This window comes from Musca domestica, unplaced genomic scaffold (assembly GCF_030504385.1).
Source record: "Musca domestica strain aabys unplaced genomic scaffold, Musca_domestica.polishedcontigs.V.1.1 75, whole genome shotgun sequence".
Lineage (NCBI taxonomy): Eukaryota > Metazoa > Arthropoda > Insecta > Diptera > Muscidae > Musca > Musca domestica.
This window is the reverse complement of record NW_026712393.1, coordinates 748,177-769,174: the sequence shown is the minus strand read 5'-3', so window position 1 is coordinate 769,174 and position 20,998 is coordinate 748,177. Positions and strand designations below refer to the sequence as shown.

Below are 20,998 nucleotides of genomic sequence, written 5' to 3'. Positions count from 1 at the left end.
AGTAGGCAGGTTAAGTTCGTAAATGGGCCATATAGGTCCACGTTTTCATATAGCCCCCATATAACGGTACCCCCCAACATTCGGTATTTTGGTGATTTTAGTGACATCATTAACCGGAATTGTTTCAAATTTGGTATTTGAAGTTCGTAATGGATACTACAGTCTGTGGCAGAAAATTGTCTATGCAGGTCCAGGTCTTCGTATAGGCCCCATATATCGGTACCCCCCTATATTCGGTATTTTGACAATTTTAGGTACAATACCCACCGAAATTGTTTGAGATGTCCTATTTGAAGTTCGTAACGGATGCTACATCCTGTGACAGAAAATTATCTATGCTGGTCCAGGTCTTCGCATAGATCTGATATAACAGTACTTCCCTATATACATTTTGATGATTTTAGCTACATTATTCAGCGTTTATTTCAAGTTTCGAATTTGAATATGGTAATGGCTTATGACAAACAATGCCTATGTAGGTCCACGTCGTATGGACCCCAATATAACGGCTATATTCGGTATTTTTAAAATTTTAACAATTTTTTTAAGGATTTTATTTTTTGAAATTTTCCAAATTCGTTCCAAATGGTGGAGGATATTAAAAGTTCGTCCCGGCCGAATTTACTGCTTTTTAGCTTGTTACTTTTTTTTTCTAAATATTTACGTCAGTAAATTACACAACACGTGGAAATTTATGATAAATTAGCTTTTAGGGTCTTCCCCAAATACATTTTCAAACAATCACATGAAGTTGACGCATTTCGAAACAGGGTTGCCCTGAAAGAAAAAAGTTTGCTAAGTGTCAGAGATTCGCTTGGAGCTACTGTATTTGTATTTATTTTAGTGTTCAAATTATTTCGCTAATAAACCAAGTTTTAATGTTGGCCTTTGTACCCCTGGGAAGATGCCGAACCAACCTAATGTTTAATTTAATAATTCCCAAAACAAAACGATGCTATTTACATTAATTTAAGTCAAATATTTATTTAATCCCATTGATTAAGTTATAATTTCCATTCAAATGAATGCCCATAATCGATTTTGAATTATTAATCCATTTTAGATAATTGTTGTTAATTTATGGCCTTTCTTTGTTTGCCACTCAACTCATTGGTGGTGCTGCTGGCTGTTGTATCGCCGTCGTTGTTGTTGGCTTCGTTCAATCAGAAAGATCATTGTCTGAATTTCTCCACCTCTCTCTGGATGTTTTTTTCTCTCGATGGAGATGAACGAAATCCTTTGTGTCTCCTTACGCAGCACTCTCCTCTTTAATTGTTTATCATTTCAAGCCGTTATTTCGGCTCTCAATTAAAATAAATTAACTAAAGTAATGTGTTCTTCTCTCACCCTCTTTCGCGCTCTCTCTCTCTCACACTCTTTGAATCGCTCTTTGGAAAAATACAGCAATTTGTTTGAAAGCAGCCACTCTGCTGATATGTTGATGATCTCTTTTGTTGTTATGTTCACTCGAGTTTGTTTATCTGTCTGTCTGTCAGTTTGTCTGCTGTTTTGTAACCCGTTGTTGGTTGGCTGGTTTGAAATTAAATTTCGTCTGGTTTTACCTTGCGTTGCAACAGGGATTCAAGCAATCGAAGAAACAACAACAACGCCAGCAGCAACATGGTCAAACAAATGGCAATAAAAACATGAACTCTGGGCTTGTCAAAGAGCAGAGAATGAATGAGCAAAACAAATACGAAACACACATAATACCCAGTGGTAAAAAATGCAGTGACACTACCTATGGAGTTGGGTTGGTGATTTCATAGACAATGAAAAATACGAGTGTGACCAATTTTAAAATTCAGAACCTACACATTTGAAAATTTGGAAAGACTTTTTATATACAGTGGCGACATCTCAAATAGCACGTTTCATATATAGAGGAATAAATGATAATTTTCTTTCAATCGGTACGAAAAAATTAAAACCCTTTATTATATTTAAGTTACATATATTGTTTTTAATTAACTAATAGTGATTCATTTTCTTATTTTGTGTTCATACATATTTTTACATAATTTTTTAACAAAAAAACGATTTTATTCACGACAAATTAAATAGCACACATGATAGTGCATCTAAAATTCATTAAAAACTTATGATTAATTCAATTTTATTATATGTTAAATAAATTTAAATTTGTTAATACCATCAGTACTTTGTAGGAAATCCCTTATTTTTAACAACGGCTGTGAATCGACGGTGCATTGACTGAATCAGCGATTAACATCTTTCTAAAGAGATGGATTACCATGCCTTTTGGATTTCTGTCCATAAAATGTTCATATTTGTAGCATCAGAACGATCTATTCTCTTATCAACATCGTGCCATAGATTCTCGATGGGATTTAAATCCGGAGATTGGGCTGGCCATGGTACTACCTCAATTTTATTATCAGAAATCCATTTTTTAACGGATCATTATCCTGTACAAGCTTCCACTTTAGAGGCATATCTTCCTCAGCGTATGGTAACATTATATTCATTAAAATGTTTTTGTAAGCTAATTGGCCCATTATACCTTCTATTCGTGTTATAGGACCCACACCGTACCACGAGAAGCCTCCCCAAACAAGCACGCTTCCCCCACCGTGTTTGATGGTTTTTGTCGTGTACCTTGGATCAAATTCTGTGTTTATATTTCGCCTTGCGTATGACTTTCCATCCGAGGCAAAGCGGCTAAACTTAGATTCGTCCGTGAAAAGTACATTATTCCAGTAAGAAAGGAGTTTTCCTAAATGGACCTTGGCAAAATTAACTCGAATTATTCGATTTTTTTGGGACACGTGTGGTTTTCGCCTGGCAATGCGCCCAAACAAATCATTTTCTCGTAATCTGTTCTTTATTGTACTTGTTGATATTTTTATTCCCAGTTGTTCTTGAATTTGTTCCCGTATCCTCGGTGCAGATAAAAAGGATCACTTTTGCTCATTTTAACTATTAAGTGATCCGTCCTTTGCGACGTTATTCTGGATCTTTTTCGTGTGATGCTCTCAAAAGATTGATTCTTTTCATAATGTTTAATTGCGTTATAAACTTTTTTTCTCGAACAATTTGGTTTTTTCGTTATTTCGGAAAATGTTAGGCCGTCATTGCGGTATTGGAGGACAAATCTTCGAAAGATTGGATTTGAGTGTTGACCACGCCCCATTCTATGGGAATAGTAATATTTTATCTTGTGAAAAATAATTATTCTCAACTGTATACCTTTTTTTCTTTATCAGCGTTTAATTTAATAAAAAAATATTTTTTTTTAATTATCTTAGGGCACGTGCTATTTAAAATGTCGGCGAATACAGACTGAAAGAATCAAAAACTTTCAGTTTCTAAAAATAAACTTATTTTTTGACTAAGCTTACATTGTATATTAACAACAACATGTTTCTAAAAAAATAACTGTAAAAAGAATTTGAGTAATTGCAGAAAGAAAATAGCAAAAGGTGTGTGAAAAATTTTCCACTAAGCGTGCTATTTAAAATGTCGCCACTGTATGTGCAAGATTCTAGAATAATTTAATAGTCTTAGATCAGTACTTGAGGTCCTTGGAACGCGTCCATGTAGATTATGTACTCGTGGTTATGCGTGCTATCCAGTTAGTAACTTTCGTTTCGGGTCTATTATTAGTTCAGTATATATTTAATATTTCTTCTACAAATGACATTGTAGACCCTTTTGTGATACGGAAACCCTTCTCGATTATATTTTCTGTACTTATACTCCCCAGGTTGCTACACTTTATTTAAAAAAAAAACTGCTCCAATGTACAATATTTAGCCCCGCTTCGTACAGCACCCTAATTTTGATCGATACAACGGCAAATTACGATAAGAGTTATTTTAAATCTATGAAGAGATCAATACAAAGCTTAAATAATGATAAAATACGATTCTTCGACGAGTCTCTGAAAAATTAATTTAACATGTGAGTTGTGCAAACTATTTTGTGACACCTGAAAATTTTAGGAGTTTTTATTTCCAAGTAATTCGGTGTTTAACTTATATAAATTTGGATATTTTCTGTATTATATTTTAGATAATAACGTTCCGAATTAGAATAATGCAAAAAAAAAAACAAATACAAATTGTTCAATGCATAATTTTTGAAATCCTAAGAAATAAGTTGAAAAATTCATGATATGCTGTGCTCAACTCTTCAGATCCATGGTCAAATTCACCATTAAATTGACTCAACTCAGCTCTTCAGATCCAAGGTCACATTAACCATCGAATTGACTCCATTCCACAGCTAGAAGAACATGAATTTGTACTGCCAAAAACAGTTAACAACAAGTTAAAAATCATATGCCGGTTTTATCGACAGATGAAGTAACTCCAAGCGAAACTCGTTCAGCTAAAGAAACATTTTTATGTTTTCTTATAACTACCAAAAATTAAAATTTACAAAAAGTTTTTATACCCTCCACCATACTATGGAGGGTATATTAATTTTGTCATTCCGTTTGTAACTCCTCGAAATACTCATGTCAGACCCAACAAAGTATATATATTCTTGATCAGCGTAAAATTCTAAGACGATTTAGCCATGTCCGTCTGTCTGTCTGTGTGTCTGTCTGTCCGTCTGTCTGTCTGTCTGTCTGTCTGTCTGTTGTAATCACGCTATCTTTCGAACAAATTGAGATAGAAGGCTAAAATTTTGCACACATGTATATTTTGCCAGTAGGCAGGTTAAGTTCGTAAATGGGCCATGTAGGTCCAAGTTATCATATAGCCCCCATATAACTGTACCTCCCGATATTCAGTATTTTTATGATTTTAGCGACATTATTCGCCGGAATTGTTTCAAATTTGGCATTTGAAGTTCGTATTGAATACTACAGCCTAAAACAGAAAATTATCTGTGCAGGTCCATGTCTTCGTGTAGCCCCCATATAACGGTACCCCCCGATATTCGGTATTTTTATGATTTTTGCGACATTGTTTACCGGAATCGTTTCAAATTTAGTATTTGAACTTCGTAATGGATACTACATCCTAAGTCAAAAAATGAGCCATGTAGGTCCACTTCTTCATATAGCCCCCATATAACGGTACCCCCCGATATTCGGTATTTTGATGATTTTAGCGAAATTATTCAGCGAAATCGTTCCAAATTTGGTGTTTGAAGTTCGTAATAGATACTGCAGCATAAAACAGAAAATGGGCCATATAGGTCCACGTCTTCATATAGCCCCCATATACCGTACCCCCCGATATTCGGTATTTTGATGATTTTAGCGACATTATTTACCGGGATTGTTTCAAATTTCGCATGTGAATTTCGGAATGGATACTTCAGCCCATGCCAGAAAATTGTCTGTGCAGGTCCATGTCTTCGTATAGCCCCCATATAACGGTACCCCCCATATTCGGTATTTTAATGATATTAGCTAGATTATAAACAGATTTTTCTTCAAGTTTCGCATTTAAATAGTGTAATAACTTATGACAAAAGTTGCCTATGCTGGCCCACGTCGTCGTATAAGCATTCGGTATTCTTAAGATTTTAACAGAATTTTTAACGGATTTTATTTATTAGAAAATGCCAAATTTGTACCAAATGGTGGAGGGTATTAAAAGTTCGGCCCGGCCGAACTTACAGCTTTTTTACTTGTTTTTTTTAATTTCATTAGTACATTATGTAGGTAATTTAAAATATAACATTTAAAACATTTTAAAACATATTAATTCATTTAAAGTAAAAAAATAAATAGATATTAAAATATATCATATTTCAATGCCAAAGCCAAACTCGTACATTACGTAGTCATTAATATTGTGTATGCATTCCTTTTCTTTTTTACCATTTGTAGCCTATTTGGCATACTTTTAACAACTTTATAATGCTTGTGTTTCAGATCATTGTCTTGATAAAAATAATTATCTAAGCCAAAGCTTCACAGTAGTCTTTATATTTTTGACAAGGAGCGCTTCATTTGCCATTCTCCCTTATGCCATCTGAACCAAAAAGTTGAATTTGCTCTCGTCCGTGAAGAGCACATTTTTCCAAAATGAAAAATCTTTTGATATGTGGTCCTTGGCAAATCTCAATCTTAATTCTTGATTTCGTTTGTTGATTAGAGGTTTAGGTCTAACTCTTCTTCCATTGTAGTTCGACTTATGCAGTATATTTCTTATTGTTTGAGGCAACTTTCAGCAATTTTTGCTAGCTTCAGTGCACTCGAAAATGAATCCATTTTGATCTGCCGTAAAATATACTTCTCATCACTCAAGGTAAATATTTTATTTTTATCCGTTTTTGACTTATTTTCTACACATCCATCGGTTTTGATGTTCTGAACTGTATATCGGCTTCTATTAACAATCTCAGACATCTCACTTAACGATGTATGGTTTTTGTAATGTTTAATTACTAAATTTCTCACTTTAAGAGTGGCCTGTCCTGGTTGTCTCCCCATTTTTTATTTTTTTTAATATATATGTCAGTAAATAACACAACATGTGGAAATTTGTTATAAATTGGCTTTTAGGGACTTCCCCAAATACATTTTCCAGCAATCGCGTGAAGCTGGACGCAGTTCGAAACAGGATTGCCGTATAAATGTAAGCTGTACGAATTAAGCTTTTGCAAAGAAGTTTGGTGAGTTTTAGAATAAATTTCATTATTTTCTTAAATAAATAAAAACAGTAAACTTTTGTTCTACGGCTACTTCTAGTACCCTATACACTAAAAATAAAGGTTACTTCTGGTAGTGAATTTAATAACAATCAAAAATTGCATGAAAGCAAATTTTTTGCTAAGCATACGAGTTTTGCTTGGAGCTGCTCTAAATTTAGTTTGGCTTGCATTGTGACAAATCAAACTTTTAACATTTTTGGAGGGAAGATCCCAGGATGTGGCCAATATTGTCCATTTCGTATCTGACCGAAGTCTGATATAAATGAGAAATGTAATTTTTTTTTGGAAAATTAAGAAATGTGCTTGAGGTGCCAGATATAGTGGACGGAACTATTTCACTTCATCTAATACAGAAAAAAATTAAGATGATCGTCTAAAATTGATTTTCAAGTTTATACAAATAATTAATCAAAATTTAAAACTTTTGTGGGGGATGACCAGAATGAGTGGACCGATATATTCAATCTTCACACCTCATTATGTGTTGATTAAAATATTGAAAAGTATGAAATTTGAAGAGAATCGGAAGCTTATTTCATAGGTTATGAGCATTTTGGTTTTTGAAAATATTGACCATTTGTGGGGAAGGTACCAGAAGGAGTCGTCGGTTTATTATGTTATTCATAACAGAACTTGTGGTGGTAGATATATTGGATTGTGCCGAGTTTGAATGGAATCAGATGCTTATTTCGCGTTTTATAAGCTCAATTATTATTCTAAACTTTGACCCGCTGTTGGGAGGTAGCAAAAATATTGGCCCGTTTCCTATGTTCTTCATATCAGATCTTGTTTTTGTAGAAATATTGGGTTGTGCCGAGTTTGAATGGGTTCATATGCTTATTTCGCGTTTAATAAGCTCAATTATTATTCTAAATATTGATCTGTCTCAAAATATTTTGATTTGAATAGTTTGAACAAAATTTTATTATCCTTTCTTTTTTTTATAAGGAAAATAATTTTCTGTGAAATTTTTGAACTTTTGTGGGAGAGGTACCAGAAGGAGTGAAACGACATTGCCCATCTCCGAACTTGATCTAAGATCGATAATAATATTACGATGTATCAAGTTTGGACACTCCCTTTAAGAGTTCTCGTGCGCACCAGCCAGACATACAAACGGATTTGGTCCAAAGTGACCTAGGGTCTAAAACCGTTATTTCGACTAGGTACGTTTTGTCTCAAATAATATATACTCTCTCTAGAAATATGGCCATGGTATAATAACAAACTGAGACAAAAAATTTTCAAAATCTGAAACATTTAAATCGGCGCAATTATGTATATGCAACCTGAGCATACAGGGTTGCGCATATTCGACGGACCCATGACTCTTTGGGTCCATTCCAATCGACGAGGCTTGTCCGCAGGCAACATTCTTTGCTTCAATTGAATTTTGTACGGGAACAAATGCAAATCGATGCGAATAATCCGTTGTAAAGTGGACCGAGCCATGCCCAACTGCTGAGAACGGCGTTTTTGGGATGTTCTTGGGGACCTCTCAACACTGGCTCGTACGGCAGCGATATTCTAGGCCGATCGCCTTGGTCGACTTTTATATGGCCTCTTCGGATTAGAAAGAGCCTTACCAGTCGGAAATTTTTCGTATAAACGCTTAATGGTGTTCTTAGAAGGCGCACTTCTCACATTTTTTTCACAATTGACTTCTTCTGACGCTTCAAACGCGGTATGTCATTAAGCGATGAGACATCTCTGTCAAAAGTTATGGCGTTGCCAGATGGGTCCGTCGACTATGGACAACTCTGTATTTAAATTCTTGATCAGGGGGTGTATTCCTGCTTCGCAGTTTCTTTGATTAATGTTAACGTAAAGTGTAAGAATCTGTTGCTATTGTGATAGTACTAAACCAGATCAAAGCCGTTGATATTGCTTGGATTTCCTCCTGAAAGACCGATCTTTGGTCCGGGAGACGGAGGGAGATTTTGGTTTCCAGATCCTCAGGAAAAACTTAGTGCCATTTCACATCTTTTCATTTTTAAACTAATAAACCAAATTGAATTTATCCGAAATCTGGGCCAACACATGGCCCATGATGTTTGACTGGGAATTGTGAAACACTACGTTTTCACCACTGGGTCTTTCAAGGCTTACAATTCAATAACCGCCAAATGAACGAACGAACGAACCTACCCGGCCAACCAAACCATACCACAGACTCTCGCTCGCTCTCTCTCTATATGGCGCGCTCATATCTCACACCAAACTCAAGCCAACCAAACGAACGAACCCCGTTCGACTGTCTGGCCCATTGGCGCGGAGGCACAAACAGCAACCAACAGCCATTCATCCGCACGTCCAGTCAGACAGTCATATATCGTCATTAAAGCGAACTAATCCACTTTTTTGTCGTTTGTCCGACACTGCCGTACCGTGGCCGAGAGTACGAGTTGTTTATTGTTGTGAATTTGTCGAATGCGAGACGAGTGTGTCGTGAGTTTTTAAGATACGCTGCAAACAAACAGTGACAGCCACAACAACAAATACACCAACAAAAATAAGAAGAAGAAGAAAAATAAAAACACACAGCATTTTCAATGTCTGGCTGACGGGCTGGATGGCTGGCAGTCTGTCTCTATGTAGGTTTGTTGTGTTTAATGAATTGTTGTTATTGTTGTATTATGTTATTATTATTGTTGTTGGTGTAGTACGTACACCTTTGCTTCTTCTTCCCCATCTTCGTGTCGTTGTTCTGTTTTGGTTTCGAATGTTTTGTCGCCGTCGTCGTCGTCGTTGTCGGTCTTGTACATGTGCGTGCCGTGACCGTATCGGTGTTTGGTGGTTTGTTTGAGAGTGTGCGCGCCCCTGCACATGAGTGTGTGCGTGTGTGTGTGTTGTTTTGTGTCAGAGTGTGCGTGCATGAGTGTTTGTTTTACTTACGGTTTCCCCGTTTACAATTCAATTTCGTAGAATTATTTTGATTATTGTTGTAGTTTCGAGATACATTTTGACGAAAAAGAAAACCAAGAAAAGAAAGAAAATTAAAGCAGAAAACAAAAAAACGGAGAAATGAAAAGAAAACTCAGCACAAACAAACGGGAAAAAATCAACTAAACTCAGGAAAATGTGAAAATATCATCTCAAAACAAAAAAAAAAAAAAAAAAGAAGAAAAACATAAATTACAGAAATAATGTTTGAATGCTGTTTGTGTTTGCATCAGCCTTTTAATGTTAACCGGTGTTGTTTTTTGTTGTTGTTGTAATTTGTTGTATTAATAACAACAACCGGTGGTGGCATCTGTGGCTACCACCAAATGTCGATCGATAAATGTTGGAAAATAAAAAAAATCCTTCCACATGTGTTAACCCTCTCAGAAAAAGGATAAAATAATTTAAAATAAATTGAAATTAAATTATTTAACAAGAATAAAATTTAATCTTGACAGAAATGATAAATAAATTTTAGTGATCCAAAATATAAAACGTGTGCCCAATTGTGTCTGTCTGTCTGTAAATACCCAGTGTTGCGTTTGCGTGTTCCAAGGCAATGTTGCTACTTTTGCCCATCAACCGGTAACTCACTCGTGCCAGATGTCACGTAAAGCGCCGCCCCGTACCCACTTCAAAAAGTCTTTACATTTGGCTTGCAAATTTTTAATGGGGCTGTGAAACAAACAGCCATCCTTGACTACAAATAATTTAATTCACTCAACGGTTAATTAATTTGTGAAAGCGTTCAAGTGGTTAAATATTAAAAAAAAAATACAAATGAAGGCCTCAAAATATTGTATAAATTCCATGTTTTTTTTTTTTTTTTTTTTTTTTTTTTTTTTTTTTGTAGAGTTATATATATATGAAAACAATGGAATCCTTAATACCGAATTTTAATATAAGGATTGAAAATACAAATATATTCTGAAAGGATATTTTATTGTGTGTTTATAAGAGCACTGTTCCTTATTCACTGTTGTGTCTTCTGAGAAGTTAATGTTCTCTCAGAGAGAAGTTAATATTCTCCCAGAAAAATAAAAACCCAAAGGTGAATTAGTTTTAATATAAAGTGATATGAAGTGACCGTTAATTTAGATGTTGTGAGAGTTGTCAACCCGAGTTGACAGATTACCTTTAACCTAACAACTAAAAAATCTGTAAGTTCAGCTGGGCCGGAGTATGAATACTCCACCATACTCCACCATTTGGAACGAATTTGGCAATTTTCAAAAGACAATAAAATCCCTTAAAAATTCTGCTAAAATCTTAAAAATACCGAATGTAGCCGTCTATACGATGGCGTGCACAAATATTCAAATGCCAAACATGAAAAAAAAAAAAAATAAGTAAATAATGTAGATCATACCGAATATGAAGACGTGGACCTGCACAGACAATCTTCTGTCATAGGCTGTAGTATCCATTACGAACTTCAAACACCAAATTTGAAACAATTCCGGTGAACAAAAGTCGCCAAAATCATCAAAATAACGAATATCGGGAGGTGTCGCTATATGGGGGCTATACGAAGACGTGGACCTGCACGGACAATTTTCTGTCATAGCCCATAGTATCCATTACGAACTTCAAACACCAAATTTGAAACAATGAAAAATGCCGCTAAAATCTTCAAAATACCGAACATCGGGGGATACCGTTATATGGGTGCTATATCAGGTCGTGGACCTGCTCATACAATTTTCTGTCTTAGGCTGTAGTATCCCTTTGAAACTTCAAATACCAAATTTGAAACAATTCCGTTGAATAATGTCGCCAAAATCATACAAATACCGAATGTAGGGAGGTACTGATATATGGGACCTATACGAAGACCTGGACTTGCACAGACAATTTTCTGTCTTAGTCTGTAGTATCCATTACGAACTTCAAATACCAATTTTGAAACGATTCCGGTGAATAATGTAGCTAAAATCATCAAAATACCGCATGTTGGGAGGAACCGCTATATGGGGACTATACGAAGACCTGATTCTGCACAGACAATTTGCTGTCATAGGCCGTATTATCCATTATAAACTTCAAATACCAAATTTGAAACAATTCCGGGGAATAATGTCGCTAAAATCATCAAACATGGACCTACATGGCCCATTTTCAATATCAAATGTCTTGCAGACATAATATACATTTGAGAAAAATTTTATCAACATACTTAATTTCGTTCGAAAGTTAGAGGGATTTCCACAGATAGATAGACGGGCGAACATCCCTAAATCAACATAGAATTTTATGCCGATCAAGAATATATATACTTTGTGAGGTCTATAATGTGTATTTCGAGGTGTTACAAACGGAAAGACAAACTTAATATACCTTCCATACTATGGTGGAGGGTATAAAAATAATGTCATTTTCTTTGAAATTCTTTATTATTTATGTATCAACGAGTCCTTAACTATCACATTCGCATAGGAATCCTTGATTCCGATTTTTAACAACAAAATTAATGATACCTATTGTTGGTCTAAGCTAAAATTGGTCTACATTAAATTGCTTGATTTGTGAGATAATTTGACAACTAATACAAATATATTCTAAAAGGATATTTTATTGTGTGTTTATAAGAGCACTGTTCTTCAATCGGCTCGAAACGATCAAATGTTGTGTCGTGTGAGAAGTTAATGCTGTCCTAGAAAAATTAAAAAACCAAAGGTGAATTAGTTTTAATATAAAGTGATATGAAGTGACCGTTTATTTAGCGTTGTGAGAGTTGTCAACCCGGGTTGACAGATTACCTCTTTAATACGGCGAGCTCCGTATTGTAGACAATATTCTAACTCTCGAAGGGAGTTTCCGATTTGGTCCAAATTTGGTACATCGTAAAATTTTTGTCAAACTTAGATCGAGTTCAGAGATGGGCAATATCGGTCCACTCCTTCTGGTACCTCCCCCACAAAAGGTTGAAATTTTCAAAAAATATATTTTTTTGCAGACAAAGAGAAACTATAATCCGATTTTGCTCCAACTGTGCAAATCCCAGTGCTAGGTTAAAATGGACAATATCGGTCCACTCCATCAAGTACCTCCCCCACAAAGGATCAAAATTTTGAACAATTATAAGTCTCATTAAATGTGATGTAAGAGTCCAATTGTCTTCAAATTTCACACATCCTTATATTTTTATGAGCCCAAGATCTGGTATTAAGACGGAATTAATCGGTTCAGTCCTTGGTACCTCCCCCACTCAAGGTCGAAATTTAAAAAAAAAATATATTTTTTTTCTGCACAGAAAGAGAAGCGATAATCCGGGTTTGCTCCAGCTTTAGAAATACTAATATTTGACTCAGTTCTAGGTCAGGTGCAAAAATGGTCAAGTACCTCCTCCACAAAGAGTAAAAATCTTGAATAATTATATAATTATACTAGCTGGCCCGGTCCGCGTTGCCGGCCCGTAATTTTAGTCTTTAATGCTTATTATATCCTCTACCTTGGAAAGGAGGGTATATTGACTTTTTTATTCCATTTGTAACATCCATAAATGTTCGTCATAGACCCCATAAAATATACGTATATATATTCATAATCAGCATAAAATTCTAAGTCGATTTGTCCGTCTGTATGTCTGTTTGTTTAAATTACGATACAGCCTACATTATTTGACGTAGAGCATCAAAATTTACCAGAACAATTTGTATTGTGTATAGGATGGTTGCTATTGAAAATTAGATACATCGGTCCACGTTTTGGTATAGTCCCCATATAACGGTATCTCTCGAAATTCGGTATTTTGATGATTTTTGCCACATTTCTCCTCGGATTTGTCTAACACATGTAACGATACCTACCGATATTGGCTATGTTGATAATCCTAGTCACATTAACGCACACAATTGTTTCAAATTTGGTATTTTAGAAGCTTTGGTAGATGACAATCCTTGAAGTATAAAATTGTAGTTTTTTACTTGTTTTTAAATTAATATGTAGTATTTGTTATTGAAATTGCGCGTTGGAGACCCCATAATGTCCATATCTTTTATCATAGTATAATTCCAAGACGATTAAACAAATGTCAGGTTCCGTAAATCATATGATCATATGGTTATACAAAAAGTGATCAGTTTTTGCATGGATGGTTTCTTCCCAAATTACCAACATTTGCCGAAATTAGTATGAAAATATTGGTAAAATGTAAGATATACTTGAAATCGGAATGTATCCTTATCCGGGGGTTATGGCCCATATCATGAACAGCAAAAGCGATTTAAGGTATCGTGAAAGTTTAGGGAGAATTTCTAAAAGAATAGAAATCCTTTTCCCTCTTCTTTTTTGTGCCCTTTATATTCGGTATTTCACTGATTTCAGTCCCAATGAATTTTGCATATTGAGTTCACATTGGACGGATTATTGTCATGTGAAAGAAGTAGGTAGGTCCCCGTTTTGAAATGAGCCCCATAACGTTCTGCCGGTTTTTTTTTAATGTGTTCGCATCTTCGAGCTGAAGCACGATGTAGATCCTGGAGTTGAAAGCTAAATTCCAATTTCAGACATGAAAGATCGCTATTTAATATCGTATTGCGTACTATTTCATTTTTGATATTATTCATTCAGAATTCAAAACAATAAAAAATGTACACTTCTATATAGTTTTTAAATTGAAAAAATTTCACGCCAAAAGGATTTTTTCTTTTATATTTTTATTGTCATATTTTACGCAATTTTTTCCCAAGATTCCATTCCGAAGTTGTATGAATTGTGAAAATCCGTCAAAAAGTTCTTGAGTTATAAGCATAGTAACTAATAAACAAATTGAAAAAAAAACATTTTTCAACTTGTTCGCAGGTTTTTTACAGCGAATGTTTAAAGGTCCTTACGAAGTTTGGTCCTTACTATTATTTTGAAATTTGATTTGATTGAAAAAATGTTCTCTATTTTTTCCCGATTTTAGAGTTTTTGCAATGCAATAGGATCTTTTTTTATTTTTTTAGCAATTTTGAGAAAAGTAATTATCTTTTAACTTTGGTTTGACCACGTTAAATTATTTTGACATCATCTATTTAGGTCTGCGACTCCATAATTGTCGTCGCTTTATACTACCCAAAAAGACTACACATCATATTAAAATTCAATTAAAAAAAAAAAAAAAACACGACAAATGTACATTCCAAAATAGTAAGTCAAAATGGAAAATAATCATGCAAAATAAAACATTACTATTGTACACCTCAAAAGTCAAAATGAAAATTTTCAAATTTCACATTTTTACGCGATTTTTTTGGATTTTATCTATTTCTTCCAAGAGACAATTCCGATTTTGTGTGAATCGTTAAAATCAGATCAGCGGTTCTTGAGTTATAAGCGTAGCAATTAACACACATTTATTTGATATATATGGATAGATTAGAAGTATGCATGGTCAGTTCCTCAGCCCCCAAATAAATCCCTAGGGTTGGAGGGAAAGTCAACAGTATATCGTGTAATAATTTTCAAACCGATATCTTCATTATCTGGCGAATATAAAGATTTTAGATAAATCTAGATTGTGGGCGTAAAAGTAGGCGCGGTCAATATTTTTTCTTTAAAAACCTAACTTGGGGTAGGATGAACATTTGTACAAAAAATTATGCAAATCGATCCAGCCGTTTTCAACTGATTCCGTTACCAACGAACAACAATTGATTTATATATATATAGATAAGTCTTATAAAAAGTGATGTAAGAATCCGATTGTCTGAAAATTTTACACATCCCAATATTTTCATAAACCCGATATCTGGTTTGAGGATGGAATATATCGGTCCGCTCATTCTGGTACCCCCCACAAAAGGTGGAAATTTTGAATATCCGTTAAGCTCATAAATCCCGAAATTAACATCGGATTCCATTTAGACTTGGCGCATCTCAATATTTCTATCAACACAGCATCTGTTAAAAAAACGGTAGAGATCGGATATTCTTAAATAATCGAACATTGACTGAGAGTATACATTGACCGATACTTTTTTACTTGTTTTTTTTATGTAATTAAGACCTTAGGAGTCAATAGTAAAATTTATAGCGTTTTCTGATAGCGTTTTCGAAATGTTTACTCTCTATGGAGTAGGTTCCCAAGGAATCGCCAAATATTATCTATTTCGTATCGGAACTAAATAAATATGATGTAAATATTAGGAGGTGCCAGGTTTGGACTATATTAGTCACTTCCTTCACTATATATAGATATGTAATAATTTATAGAAAATGTTAAAATTTGCGTGAGGTGCCAGATATATTCGACCGAAGTATTCATCAAATACACAGAAAAATATTGGTTTTGGGAATTTTATGCGAAATCTTAAGTTCCATATTCATCTAAAGTTTCTGGTTGAGTGAAATATTTAGATATAGCAAGTGGTAGAGAATCGCTGACTTGTTTCACAATTTATGACAGATAAAATTATTGAAAATTGTGACCCTTTGTGAGTACCAGAAGGAGTGAACCGATATATCTCATCTTCATAGTAGATCTTGTGTTAATAAAAATAATAGGATGTGTGAAATATACAGAGAACCGGAAGCTTTATCGGATTTTATAGTCGTTTTGGTTATTCCAAACTTTGGTCCTTGGTGGGGCAGGTAGCAAAAGAAATGGTCCGATCTCTGCCATCTTTATAACAGATCTTTTGTTGATGGAAATATTACGATGTACCAATTCTTGAATGGAATCAGATGTTAATTTCGCTTTTTATGTGCTTCATGGATATTCAAAATTTTGAGCCTTTGTGGGGGAGGTACCAGAAGGAATGAACCGATACATCCCACCTTCACAACAGACAGATATTAACCCAAATAAAATTATTGGGATGTGTGAAATTTGAAGACAATCGGTCTATTAAATCACATTTTATAAGAGTTGCAATTATTCAGAATTTTGATCCTTTGTGGGGGAAGTACTCGATGGAGTGGACCGATATTGTCCATTTTCGCACTTGACGTAGCACTGACGCAAATATTAGGATTTGCAAGGTTGGAGCAAAATCGGATTATTGTTTCTCTTTCTGTTCAGAATATATATATTTTGAAAATTTCTACCTTTTGTAGTGGAGGTAACAGAAGGAGTTGACCGATATATTAACACCAGACCTTGGGTTAATAAAAATATTGGGATGTGTGAAATTTGAAGACGATCGGACTCTTTCTTTCTTCTATTTCATGTAATATATTCCTTCATTCTTATTAAAAAGGGGTCCATAGGTCCACTTCCGTATGAGTACGTACTGTCCAGAAAACCTTATGCAAGTCCTTTTGTCGTTTACTAAAATTTTCTGAGAAGGCTTAATCTTATATCAGGAAATCTTCTGCTCTTTAATAACGAATACCATTTTATCTGTAACGGAAATTCCTGCCGGCGTTTTTTACAAAGACAGATTTAAATAAAACAAAAAAATAGATACAGAAATCATTTTTCAATTATATGGATGTTTCAGAAGGACATCGAACTAAGTGTCGAAATGACAAAAATTGTTTCGAGGGCTATTCCAGCCCAATACAATAATCTAACCAAGTCATACAATGAAGGCTGGGCTAGCCAGTTAACGAACAGAGATCCAATAACAACTTTTTAGACACAAAACAGCTCATTCATACAAAACTATCCGATAATAGAGGCAGATTAGAGACGAAGAGGGTGCAAATACCCGCACATGTAAAAAGGGGAACACTTCGGATAATTAGCCAAATTATAATTTTTTTCCAAAATTAATTTTTGTTCGCAAAGGACTTGTATTGATTCACTTTGCAAGTAGATATTCCCTTCATCTAGAATCTCTGTTCCAATAAAAGTGTTAAACGAGCAAAAACGAAACTATTTTCGAAGGGGCCGAACTTTTTATAACCTCCACAATGATATACTTATATAACCAAAAATATTTAGTTTCCTTTTAGAACCCAAAAATCTAATTTTCCGTTACATTGGGAAATTGTACCTAATAAGTGCCCGTAAAGATAATTTCATTTCGAAATTCTGACAGAAATTCGAGAATCAGAAGGTACTCTTATAAAATCCGATTTGTCGCGTTACAGCTCGATTGGTTGAAAATGTTGAACGAAAACATGGAACAAGTATTTCATGGTGGACTCATTTCGATTAAGAATACCCACCTCAGCACTTTCTATATTTTACCCTGTCAAATATTTTATCTTGACATAGAAAACAATAGCCTATCTCTGAGTTCTACATGGGTAAGGAACAATGGATTTTTGACTTAACATTTTGACAATGGGGTGCCGAAAGTATAATTTTGAAAAAAAAAAAAATATAAACATATGATAAAGAATACATGAAAATTCTTCACTTCATTCTTTCTTTCCAAAATACCGAAAATCAGGAGCCACCCTTAGTTGAAATTTACCCTAGGCAGTTATTATTTCCGCAATTATAAACGCAGGTTTTTGAATAAAAAAATTTAATTTAAAGAGTTTTCTTCACATCTCCTCACCTTGCCCTTGTCGAGTCGAAATTAGACCTACTGAAAATTGCCGTAGATTCAGTTTGAAATTGTACCCAACAATCTCAAAAAAAGCAGTAAGAAAAGCTCAAAAGTCGGACGGGCCGACTACATGATGCCCCACACCACTATGCCTATTTAGTAAAAATCTGATGAAAATATATATCGAAGGTATATATGCAAATCTGAACTGACTTCGATACAATTTGGCAGAGGTATTTTCGAGCAGTAACTGATGCCCGGTATCAAATATCATATTACGTATGTGAGAGACTCTAACACCAAATCGGATGAAACATGTATACGGGAGCTATGGTTATATCGTAACCGATTTTCACCAAATTTGTTGTAACTGCTTCTAGGTTGTAACCAAAATTCAGGTCATTTGGACTGATATTGGCCAGTTGGTGTACAATTAACCCGAAATCGGTTGAAGATACATATGGGAGCTATATCTAAATTTGAACCGATTCTCCCCAATTTCAGTTGGACTATACAAATATTGTTTTGAAAATTTCATCTCAATCTGATAAAATCATGCATAAATCGACTCAGGAAGTGATTCTATGAAGATCCTCACAAGTAACTATGGGTCCATCTCGCTTCCTTGTCCATGTTACAAACAAATGCACAAAGACATAATACCCTTATTACTATGTGGTGTAAGGCACAAAAAGGAAATCAGGACGTACAATTATATGGAAACTATATCTAAACGTGGACCGATAAAGTTTATTTCCAACAATGCTAGAGACAATACCAACTATTGTATTAAATGCCATATCTTGACATAAATTAAGTCGATTCTCTCATGATTTCAACGATTTTAAAATTCGATTTCAAAAATCGATATGAAAATTTATGATGATATATTTTCTCTTTTTTTTTTTTTTTTGAAATCGCAATGACAAATTTAAGATACCCCCAATTTTGTGGGAATAAAATATATTTTTCTTGCATTATACCTCTTTACCAACTTCAGTTGGCAGTAATGTCCCTCAAAAATTGCCCTTGATCTATAACTGCCACAATGTATAGCCGCATATTCCATAAAGCCTAGTCCTCCCAAAACCGATTGACTTCAATCACGAATGATCTCAAAACCATGTCACACGAAGGAAAGTGTGTTCATTAATCTATGTTTGTAGGTACCTACCTACCAATATTCTTCTTTTATGTTGTTGTAACATTGGGTCAATAACATGCACACGAAGAACACGAACCTTATTATTCGAAAGGAAATTTTAACCGGAAATTCCATTGTTGTTGCTTTTCCATTCAGTTTGTTTACATTTTTGTATTCAAAATCCACTTTGTGATCTTCATCTTTCATTCTTTCTCGCTGTTTGTCTGTCTGTCTCTTTTAATATGACAATCATCACCTTCTTTATCAGCGAAAAGAGCAATAGCAGCAGCCGTAGCAATATCGTTTTTGAATGCAAAGTAATTTTTGTATTTTCACGGTTTTGTTTTGCTTTTCGCTTCTCGTTTTGTATGTTTTCATTTTGATGTTCGCATGCGAGCCAGTGAGCAGCGAACGAAAGTTGTTGTTGTTAATTTCAATGCCTTCAGATTCGATTGACTTCGAACCAAACCAAATAATCGACCAACCAACCAACCGATCAACAGCAAACCAACCAGCCAGACAGCGATCCAACCAACCATTCATGCCATGTGTCATACCTACATACATACGTGTGTATGTTTGTACGTAATACATACGTACTCGACTGTATGGCAAACGAACAATACATGAACATGTACGCACGACCGCCAACTGATTCTTATCAATTTGTTCAAATCTTGACATTTTTTTATGGCTTTTGAAACAAATGCGGAAATATCTGACAAAATATCGGTCATAAATGTCGCAACAAAAATCATTATTGGTACATATCTGTATATGTTTGTATGGATGTACATATGTATCAAAAGGCGAGCAACAATTTCAGGGTTTAATCGTTCGATCTGAAAAAATAATGAATTTAATTAAAATAATGTTAACAAAAATAAAATAATTAAATAAATGACAAGTAAAAAAGGAGCTAAGTTCGCCCGAGCCCAACTTTTAATACCCTCCACCATTTCGAAGAAAATTGAAAAATTTCAAAAAAAAAAATCCGAAAACTACCACTTAAATTACGAATTTAAAGTACGAAATTTGTGAATAATGCCGCTAAAATCATGAAAATACCGAATATCGGGAGGCACCGTGATATGGGGGCTATACGAAGACTTGGACCTTCATACTAAAATGTTTGTCATAGGCCATTACGAACTTCAAATGCGAAATTTAAAATAATTCCGGTAAATTATGTCGCTAAAATCATGAAAATACCGAATATCGGGAGGTACAGTTATATGGTGGCTATACGAAGATCTGAACCTGCATACAACATTTTTTGCCATAGGTTGTAGTACCCATTAGGATCTTCCAGAACGCAATTTGAAACGATTCCGTTGAATAATGTTGCTGAAATCATCAAAATACCGAAAATCGGGAGGTATCGTTATAGCGGGGCTATTCGAAGACTTGGACCTGCATACAAAAATTGTTGACATAGGCTGTAGTACCCATTACGAACTTCAAACACGAAATTTTAAATAATTCCGGTAAATAATTTCCGGTTAAAATCATGAAAATGCCGAATATCGGGATGTACCGTTATATGGGGACTATACGAAAACGTGGACCGACATGGCCCATTTACGAACTTAACCTCCCTACTGGTAAACTATGCATGTATGCAAAAGTTTAGCCTTCTATCTCAATTCGTTCGAAAGATAGCGTGATTACAACAGACAGACGGACAGACAGACAGACAGATCGTCTTAGAATTTTACGCTGATCCAGAATATATATAGTTTGTAGGGTCTATTATGAATATTTCGAGGAGTTACAAACGGAATGACAAAGTAAATATACCCTTCATAGAATGGTGGAGGGTATAAAAATCAATGAATTATGA

General features: G+C 34.7%; 1 protein-coding gene across 3 annotated transcripts in view; it reads left to right on the top strand.

Annotated features, from left to right (window-relative positions):
• Nucleotides 1–20,998, top strand: part of LOC131806386 (neurogenic protein mastermind-like) — a 418,316-nt gene that overhangs the window by 147,213 nt on the left and 250,105 nt on the right. The window contains exon 1 of one of the 3 annotated variants that reach the window (XM_059130425.1): nucleotides 9,099–9,237. The exons of 1 other annotated variant lie outside the window; for it this stretch is intronic. The gene's annotated coding sequence lies outside the window, so the exon portion shown is untranslated. Of the gene's footprint in view, nucleotides 1–9,098; nucleotides 9,238–20,998 lie in introns of those variants that run through there. One more of the 3 variants, XM_059130426.1, reaches the window with a different exon arrangement.